Consider the following 10762-nt stretch of genomic DNA (forward strand, 5'->3'; position numbering starts at 1 on the left):
GGTATTTAAAAAAATAAATAAAAATGGTGACCTAAAAAAAACAGATAATTCCTTACCAATGTTCTGTATCTGAGGTTTTACCGCTTCCTGCAGGACCTTTTGGACAGACGGAAGACTTTCTCTACTGTTATTAAGGTCTGATCAGTTGCTATCTCTGTCTGTCATATAACCTTTGACGATAACGCGGCGGGAAAACAACTATTTTATGTCGTTTTATGAAGGTGGCGTGTCATGAGTCCCGTCATGGCACTTTGTCTATTGTGCTCGAGGTTATTTCACAGCAGCCTTTTGAGCCGTTTCAGAGCAGGGAGATCTAACATTCAGACCTCTTTACTAGTCCCCCAGGGAGGTCCATCCCCTGTTAGTTCTCCATTCCTGTCTGTAGAGCCAGGGAGGTCCATCCCTAACAGTTCTCCATTCCTGTCTGTAGAGCCAGGGAGGTCCATCCCCTGTTAGTTCTCCATTCCTGTCTGTAGAGCCAGGGAGGTCCATCCCCTGTTAGTTCTCCATTCCTGTCTGTAGAGCCAGGGAGGTCCATCCCCTGTTAGTTCTCCATTCCTGTCTGTAGAGCCAGGGAGGTCTCATCCCCTTTTAGTCCTCCATTCCTGTCCGTGACCAGGGAGGTCCATCCCCTGTTAGTTCTCCATTCCTGTCTGTAGAGCCACGGAGGTCCATCCCCTGTCAGTTCTCCATTCCTGTCTGCAGTTTGCCTTGGGCTTTTCCAAAGGTTACCTTGTTGCCCAACCCCACCTTTATGCCCAAGCTTGACTGCAATTACAATTGTCTGTCCTTGGAGCTTGTGTTGCTTTCCACATGCCGACTTTCCCTTCTATGGAAGAGGATGGGCTACCCCATTTTCTGTCCAGTACTCGCGTTGCGAATATAATTGGATAGGACGACAGCTTTGCGCAAGCTCAACCAACTCTTGTCCTAGGTGCCTCCCTGCAAAGGGGTCAACGGTTATCTCATTGGATGTGGAAGCTTTTATATTGGCCTTCAATAGCAAGGGGGTTACAGCCTCCAGAGGCCCAGAGGGCTCACTACCTCTTGGCCTCTGTTGAAGGGCATCTCCTTCCTTACAGGAGATCTGCCATGTGGTTTGTTGGGCATCCCCTCATATATTTATGAGGTTCTACCAACCAGACGTCACTGCGCTTTCATTGGCACATACTGTCCTCGGTGGTGGGGCGTCTGAGGGACGATATTGAAGACTGCCTGGCTTCAGAGAGCATCCTGAGGGATGATATTGAAGACTGTCCCTGGTAGATGTGTATGATTGGTTCCCCCGAGCTATTTAGGAGATTCTGGTGAATCCCACGGTGAGATGTCTCACTCGTAATATCAGAGAAACCTGGGCAATGCAGGTAACTTTACGTTAGGGAACTCTATCTTGTGTTTACTGCGTATAAATAATGCACCAAAGCTTCTCCATTCTGTGTTTTTATTACAGTCAGTGTTTCTATCATTTATTGATGATGTTAATTGTCTATTTATTTATTTTTTTACATTTTATTTATGTTGATGTCTGTAGATCTAAATATTGAATTGAATGCAGAGTATATATAATGATTGGAATTGAATGTTAATTATTTTGAATGCATTTTTTTTTGGGGGGGGGAATAAAAACCTATATTTAACCTTCTGGTTACTTTAATCCCTGACTGCATTGAGTTACTGTGTTCAACACTGGACGACAGTCCGACTAGAACACCCGCACACATCCGAACTAGCAATGTTGCTAATTTGTTGTTTTGAGTATTTAAATTGATAACTCACTGTTCATTAAGTAAATAGCTAGTTAATACAACGATAGCCGCGAGGACGGTGAGATTTTAGTTTCCCCCAGACCAGACCAGGCGCATCTCTCTGCTGCTGTCTCTTCCCGCCCAGAGGTTTAACGGTCGGGGTGTTGCCAGGGAGACTGAGCTGGGACGATACTGCTCGTTGAGTAACCACTCATTGTAAAAGTGGCCTGTTTTTCAGACAATTGAGACATGGATTGTGTATGTGTCCCATTCAGAGGGTGAAGGGGCAAGACAAAATATTTAGGTGCCTTTGAACAGGGGTATGGTGGTAAGTGCCAGGTGTACTGGTTTGTGTCAAGAACTGCAACGCTGCTGGGTTTTTCACGCTCAACAATTTCTTGTGTGTGTCAAGAATGGTCCTCCACCCAAAGGACATCCAGCCAACTGGACACAACTGGGGGAAGTATTGGAGTCAACATGAGCCAGGATCCCTGGATATTCTAAACTAAGTGTTTTGATAGCAGGTCCATGTAGAATAAACCATTTCCATATTACCATAGAAGTAGTGTTCTGCTAATATAACAATGTGACAGATACTGTGCCTATATGCATTTTGTCTGGTGTTACCATGGTAACATGTCAGAGTGGTCATAACCCCATTACCACCAGACAGGAAGGTATGACCACTCTGACATGTTACCATGGTAACCCCATTACCACCAGACAGGAAGGTATGACCACTCTGACATGTTACCATGGTAACCCCATTACCACCAGACAGGAAGGTATGACCACGCTGACATGTTACCATGGTAACCCCATTACCACCAGACAGGAAGGTATGACCACGCTGACATGTTACCATGGTAACCCCATTACCACCAGACAGGAAGGTATGACCACTCTGACATGTTACCATGGTAACCCCATTACCACCAGACAGGAAGGTATGACCACTCTGACATGTTACCATGGTAACCCCATTACCACCAGACAGGAAGGTATGACCACTCTGACATGTTACCATGGTAACCCCATTACCACCAGACAGGAAGTTATGACCACTCTGACATGTTACCATGGTAACCCCATTACCACCAGACAGGAAGTTAACATGGTAACATGTCAGAGTGGTCATACCTTCCTGTGTGGTGGTAATAGGGTTACCATGGTAACATGTCAGAGTGGGTGACAACTATCAGCCCTCAACAAACTGTAAAGATCAGTAGGTTTCCTGTTACGATCAGTGGGTTTCCTGTAAAGATCAGTAGGTTTCCTGTAAAGATCAGTAGGTTTCCTGTTACGATCAGTAGGTTTCCTGTAAAGATCAGTAGGTTTCCTGTTACGATCAGTAGGTTTCCTGTTAGGATCAGTAGGTTTCCTGTTAGATCAGTAGGTTTCCTGTTACGATCAGTGTATAGAACATTATCTTCACACAACATCAGAAGATCCAGGAAACTGATTTGACGTGTGTCAGATTGCAGAGTGAATCTCAGATGTTCAGAACAGGAGTTAAGAAAAGCATGGAGCACCTGGAGCTGTTCTGCATCACCCCTCCATAGAACACAAATATCATCAATATACCGTCTCCAAATAACGATGTTAGGCAAGAAAACATTTTCTCCAGGATTGAAAATAGACTTGTTTCTCCATGTAACCCACATCCAAATCAGCATAGTTAGGAGCCATGGGGGATCCCATAGCAGTACCCTTCATCTGAATAAAGAAATCATTTAGAAACATGAAATAGTTGTGTGTGTGAGTACTATTTCAGCCAATGTTATAATGCAGCACTGGAAGGTAGTTCATCAGGGTCACGTTGCAGAAGAAAATGTTCCATAGCTTCAATATCGCCCTCTGAGTATTCCCCAGGGAGACGATCAAGAGATTCAATGATAGAGATCATACTGCTGGTGTCCTTTAGGAGGAGGGGAGCTGTTCTGAGATCATACTGCTGGTGTCCTTTAGGAGGAGGGGAGCTGTTCTGAGATCATACTGCTGGTGTCCTTTAGGAGGAGGGGAGCTGTTCTGAGATCATACTGCTGGTGTCCTTTAGGAGGAGGGGAGCTGTTCTGAGATCATACTGCTGGTGTCCTTTAGGAGGTGAGGAGCTGTTCTGAGATCATACTGCTGGTGTCCTTTAGGAGGAGGGGAGCTGTTCTGAGATCATACTGCTGGTGTCCTTTAGGAGGAGGGGAGCTGTTCTGAGATCATACTGCTGGTGTCCTTTAGGAGGAGGGGAGCTGTTCTGAGATCATACTGCTGGTGTCCTTTAGGAGGTGAGGAGCTGTTCTGAGATCATACTGCTGGTGTCCTTTAGGAGGAGGGGAGCTGTTCTGAGATCATACTGCTGGTGTCCTTTAGGAGGAGGGGAGCTGTTCTGAGATCATACTGCTGGTGTCCTTTAGGAGGAGGGGAGCTGTTCTGAGATCATACTGCTGGTGTCCTTTAGGAGGAGGGGAGCTGTTCTGAGATCATACTGCTGGTGTCCTTTAGGAGGAGGGGAGCTGTTCTGAGATCATACTGCTGGTGTCCTTTAGGAGGAGGGGAGCTGTTCTGAGATCATACTGCTGGTGTCCTTTAGGAGGAGGGGAGCTGTTCTGAGATCATACTGCTGGTGTCCTTTAGGAGGAGGGGAGCTGTTCTGAGATCATACTGCTGGTGTCCTTTAGGAGGAGGGGAGCTGTTCTGAGATCATACTGCTGGTGTCCTTTAGGAGGAGGGGAGCTGTTCTGAGATCATACTGCTGGTGTCCTTTAGGAGGAGGGGAGCTGTTCTGAGATCATACTGCTGGTGTCCTTTAGGAGGAGAGCTGTTCTGAGATCATACTGCTGGTGTCCTTTAGGAGGAGGGGAGCTGTTCTGAGATCATACTGCTGGTGTCCTTTAGGAGGAGGGGAGCTGTTCTGAGATCATACTGCTGGTGTCCTTTAGGAGGAGGGGAGCTGTTCTGAGATCATACTGCTGGTGTCCTTTAGGAGGAGGGGAGCTGTTCTGAGATCATACTGCTGGTGTCCTTTAGGAGGAGGGGAGCTGTTCTGAGATCATACTGCTGGTGTCCTTTAGGAGGAGAGGAGCTGTTCTGAGATCATACTGCTGGTGTCCTTTAGGAGGAGGGGAGCTGTTCTGAGATCATACTGCTGGTGTCCTTTAGGAGGAGGGGAGCTGTTCTGAGATCATACTGCTGGTGTCCTTTAGGAGGAGGGGAGCTGTTCTGAGATCATACTGCTGGTGTCCTTTAGGAGGAGGGGAGCTGTTCTGAGATCATACTGCTGGTGTCCTTTAGGAGGAGGGGAGCTGTTCTGAGGTCATACTGCTGGTGTCCTTTAGGAGGAGGGGAGCTGTTCTGAGATCATACTGCTGGTGTCCTTTAGGAGGAGGGGAGCTGTTCTGAGATCATACTGCTGGTGTCCTTTAGGAGGAGGGGAGCTGGTCTGAGATCATACTGCTGGTGTCCTTTAGGAGGAGGGGAGCTGTTCTGAGATCATACTGCTGGTGTCCTTTAGGAGGAGGGGAGCTGGTCTGAGATCATACTGCTGGTGTCCTTTAGGAGGAGGGGAGCTGTTCTGAGATCATACTGCTGGTGTCCTTTAGGAGGAGGGGAGCTGTTCTGAGATCATACTGCTGGTGTCCTTTAGGAGGAGGAGAGCTGTTCTGAGATCATACTGCTGGTGTCCTTTAGGAGGAGGGGAGCTGTTCTGAGATCATACTGCTGGTGTCCTTTAGGAGGAGGGGAGCTGGTCTGAGATCATACTGCTGGTGTCCTTTAGGAGGAGGGGAGCTGTTCTGAGATCATACTGCTGGTGTCCTTTAGGAGGGGAGCTGTTCTGAGATCATACTGCTGGTGTCCTTTAGGAGGAGGGGAGCTGTTCTGAGATCATACTGCTGGTGTCCTTTAGGAGGAGGGGAGCTGTTCTGAGATCATACTGCTGGTGTCCTTTAGGAGGGGAGCTGTTCTGAGATCATACTGCTGGTGTCCTTTAGGAGGAGGGGAGCTGTTCTGAGATCATACTGCTGGTGTCCTTTAGGAGGAGGGGAGCTGTTCTGAGATCATACTGCTGGTGTCCTTTAGGAGGAGGGGAGCTGTTCTGAGATCATACTGCTGGTGTCCTTTAGGAGGAGGGGAGCTGTTCTGAGATCATACTGCTGGTGTCCTTTAGGAGGAGGGGAGCTGTTCTGAGATCATACTGCTGGTGTCCTTTAGGAGGAGGGGAGCTGTTCTGAGATCATACTGCTGGTGTCCTTTAGGAGGAGGGGAGCTGTTCTGAGATCATACTGCTGGTGTCCTTTAGGAGGAGGGGAGCTGTTCTGAGATCATACTGCTGGTGTCCTTTAGGAGGAGGGGAGCTGTTCTGAGATCATACTGCTGGTGTCCTTTAGGAGGGGAGCTGGTCTGAGATCATACTGCTGGTGTCCTTTAGGAGGAGGGGAGCTGTTCTGAGATCATACTGCTGGTGTCCTTTAGGAGGGGAGCTGTTCTGAGATCATACTGCTGGTGTCCTTTAGGAGGAGGGGAGCTGTTCTGAGATCATACTGCTGGTGTCCTTTAGGAGGAGGGGAGCTGGTCTGAGACCGACCCACCCTTAGCAGGGAGGGTTAGGACTGACGTATCGGATTGTAAATCCAGCGAAGCTTGTTTTTCATCCTGAGGTAAATTATGGAAAGATATGTTCTCCTGTTTGTTCTTAAGGAGATCAACAACATATTTTTAAACAAGTCTGCAATATGTCTCGATAGAGTGAATGCGATTGGCTGGAGGTACAAAATAACTCTCACTTCTAAACGGTGTCAGAGTATGCGCAGGTGAGCAACCTACATGTTCAGTAGAAACATCCCGATTTAAGGGAGATAAAGTATTCCCTTAAACGGATGTTTCTAAAAAAAAAAAAAACGTAAACATGTCTACCTAAACACCGAAAGTCTTAAATAATTAGTTTTAATAAATGAAAGAGACTCAGTCCCGTGGGTTCTGGGACCGTGTACCCTCTGCTTCCTGTAGGCGTTTCTTCTCACCCTGTCGGGTTGCCGTATCTCATCTATTTTTTTTTGTCTTTGGTTGAATTTCTTAGATTTTTAAGTTCCTTTATTCCTGTGGACATCTTGTCCCGAGGCGCTTGGTTAGTTCTCATCAGTTCGTTGAGTATGACGTCGTCAGTAACGAGCTGTGCGTTTCTCTTCAATCGTGTTTTTCCATTACAATAAAATCATTATTTAACTGGTCAACAATTAATGTCATTAAATCAATAGAGCATTTGTTCAGGATGGCACACCAGCGCTCCCAGAAATCACCTGCTGTCCCAATGATGGCTCTTTATTTTTTATTTATTTTATTTTAATTTCATCTTTTTTTTTAACCAGGTAGGCAAGTTGAGAACAAGTTTTCATTTACAATTGCGACCTGGCCAAGATAAAGCAAAGCAGTTCGACAACATACAACAACACAGAGTTACACATGGAGTAAAAACAAACATACAGTCAAATAATACAGTAGAAAAATAAGTCTATATAGAATGTGAGCAAATGAGGTGAGATAAGGGAGGTAAAGGCAATAAATAGGCCATGGTGGCAAAGTAAATACAATATAGCAAGTAAAACACTGGAATGGTAGATTTGTAGTGGAAGAAAGTGCAAAGTAGAAAAAAAAGGGGTGCAAAGGAGCAAAATAAATAAATACAGTAGGGGAAGAGGTAGTTGTTTGGGCTAAATTATAGATGGGCTATGTACAGGTGCAGTGATCTGTGAGCTGCTCTGACAGCTGGTGCTTAAAGCTAGTGAGGGAGATATGAGTCTCCAGCTTCAGAGATTTTTATAGTTCGTTCCAGTCATTGGCAGCAGAGAACTGGAAGGAAAGGCGGCCAAAGGAGGAATTGGCTTTGGGGGTAACCAGTGAGATATACCTGCTGGAGCGCGTGCTACAGGTGGGTGCTGCTATGGTGACCAGCGAGCTGAGATAAGGGGGGACTTTACCTAGCAGGGTCTTGTAGATGACCTGGAGCCAGTGGGTTTGGCGACGAGTATGAAGCGAAGGCCAGCCAACGAGAGCGTACAGGTTGAGAGTTACATGGGGAATACGATGACATTGCTAAAGCAGGTAAATAATTAGTAGTAAATAACTTATATATTTATGTCGTTGTCAAATGTACTGTTGAGAGAATTATTGTTACTAACTGAAGGACAGATTTGAAATTTACTAGGGTTGAGGGTGCAACTCAAGGTGTCATGAAGCAAAATGCTCCTCCCTCCAACTTTCTAAATATTTTCACATGATCCTCCCCTAAAATAAATGGTACCCCTTCCTTCTTCATAGAGTTAACTCAAAATAATGTCTATGACCACAAATAATAACTGTAGCTGTGTTTATAAACGCGGATATCAACTTTACCACTTCAGCGTGATTTTTGTGGAATAGTCGATGCCACGCAGGACTACAGGCCAGAAGGTTGAGGGTTCACTGACCACCACGGACTAGCTCACTCTCCCTGCCTGTTTCATTACACTACGATTAGAGTTGCCTGCAGACAATGATCAGCTCGGGGGGGAAATCTGATTTTCAACAATTAGATTTTTTTTATTTTTTTTTATTTATAATAACTGGGTGGTTCGAGCCCTGAATGCTGATTGGCTGATACCTATGGTACCCGTCTGATATACCACGGCTATAAGTTTATAATAGCAATAAAACACTTTGTGTTATATGGCCATAATTAGAAGAATAGGAATAAGAACATGGAGGATGAATAATGGTCTGGGGCTGTTTTTCATTGGTTCGGGCCCCTTAGTTCCAGTGAAGGGAAATCTTAACGCTACGACATACAATGACATTCTAGATGATTCTGTGCTTCCAACTCTGTGACAACAGTTTGTTTTGGCGTGACGATGCCCCCTGTGCACAAAGCGAGGTCCATACAGAAATGGTTTGTCGAGATCGGTTTGATAACTGATGTCTCTAAATAATTAGTAAATATTTTCTTAACTATATTTATTGAACTGCATTGTTGGTTAAGGGCTTGTAAGTAAGCATTTCACGGCAAGGTCTACACCTCTTGTATTTGTCACATGTGACAAATAAAATTTGATTTGATTAAAGGCTTTGTGGTTATTGACATGGCGGTAAATCACCTCTAGTCCTTCACCAATAATTGTACTTTTTTTAAAGCAGGATGTTAAACTCTGATTTCTTTAATTGCAATATACAGAATATTATTTTAAACTTTTCAGAAGGTACTCAGAGATAGACCATATTCTTTTAAACCTCTTTGTGTGGGTCCACTTGAACTGGCCCCATGGCTGTGACAATGTAAATCACCCACTGCTATTTACTCCTCCTGGTCTGCCTCTTCCTGGTCTGCCTCTTCCCGGTCTGCCTCTTCCCGGTCTGCCTCTTCCCAGTCTGCCTCTTCCTGGTCTGCCTCTTCCCGGTCTGCCTCCTCCCAGTCTGCCTCTTCCCGGTCTGCCTCTTCCTGGTCTGCCTCCTCCTGGTCTGCCTCTTCCTGGTCTGCCTCCTCCTGGTCTGCCTCCTCCTGGTCTGCCTCCTCCCGGTCTGCCTCTTCCCGGTCTGCCTCTTCCTGGTCTGCCTCCTCCTGGTCTGCTTACCCATTGAGTAGGATGGGTTTACAGCCAAGTTCATGCAACTACTGCATCATGGAACACAAACATTAACAGACAACATTGCTGATGTTTCCAACGTAAACCAGTGTTTGGATGAATTGTGTCTAGAACAATATGCTCCAACTCTATGCATGTAGACCACGACACAGTTCATCTAAAGCTGTCCGTTTGCCGTTTCGGTTAAATTCAATTATTTCATTTCATATTGCCCTGGTGCCTGCTGCGTCTGTATTAGATGCTGTATCCTCTGTTTTTAATCACATTCTGGTAACATCACATGATAAATATTTCAATAAGAGCATTTTCAAACAACCCATCTCAAAGAACTGTAGAGCCGTGTAAAAGTGTCTGAATTATAGGCTACAGTGTTCCTGACCGTGCAGTTTTGTGCGGCAGGAATATATATCATGACTCATAGTGTTGCAGTATTGAAACAGGAATGAATACCAGGAGGCTGAGATGTTTTCGGGGCTCAGTCTTGAATACCAGGAGGTTGAGATGTTTCGGGGCTCAGTCTTGAATACCAGGAGGCTGAGATGTTTCGGGGCTCAGTCTTGAATACCAGGAGGCTGAGATGTTTCGGGGCTCAGTCTTGAATACCAGGAGGCTGAGATGTTTCGGGGCTCAGTCTTGAATACCAGGAGGTTGAGGTTTTGTGGGTCCTAGAAAAATAAGGGCCTTTTCCCTAAATAATATCCTGCAATTTTACATGACTGCAGACATTACAACTATATATTTTTTTATAACACACAAATTACCAAAAATGACAAGCTACTCTGACATTTACATACGGAGATGAATAAAACGAACGACCCATGTCTTAAATACAACCGATAGCATAGGCTAACGAAAAGTAATTATGTATTTCACTTAATCTGCAGCCCTTCCTGCAGCGCTGTGTTTTCTCCCGTGTGCTGTGCTGTCTCTCCCCAACGCCAGATAATCACCACTTATTATTATTCAACCAATGGATGGTGGTCAATAACCCCGTATGAGGTTATTGTGTCGGTAGGCCTACTGTTAAAATAATATTTAAAATAATCTGCCAGCAAATAGCCTAGTTTACAATTACAAGAAAATAAATGCAGTAAATCAATGAAGCCAATAGTGGTTTTAGCTATATGGTTATTGAAAAGGATGTAGGCTTTATGACTTCGCTGAGCAGCTCAAGCCCCTGGTTCACCCAGAGAATACCCAAGAGACAGATGTATGAAGGAGTGTGTTTATGATCCTGTGGTCGTGGCTGAGTGTATTTCTATGCAGATCACAGACCTGTTATTAGAGCTTGCCACATTGTTAGGTTGTTCTTGCTAGCTAGGTAGACGCTAATCCTGATACCAGCCGTAAAGGTACAATCTGGGATTTCCTGGTTGGTCTGTGCTGGCACAGCTACAACTCACCTTTCTCGTG

This window comes from Salmo salar, chromosome ssa03, assembly GCF_905237065.1.
Source record: "Salmo salar chromosome ssa03, Ssal_v3.1, whole genome shotgun sequence".
Taxonomy (NCBI): domain Eukaryota; kingdom Metazoa; phylum Chordata; class Actinopteri; order Salmoniformes; family Salmonidae; genus Salmo; species Salmo salar.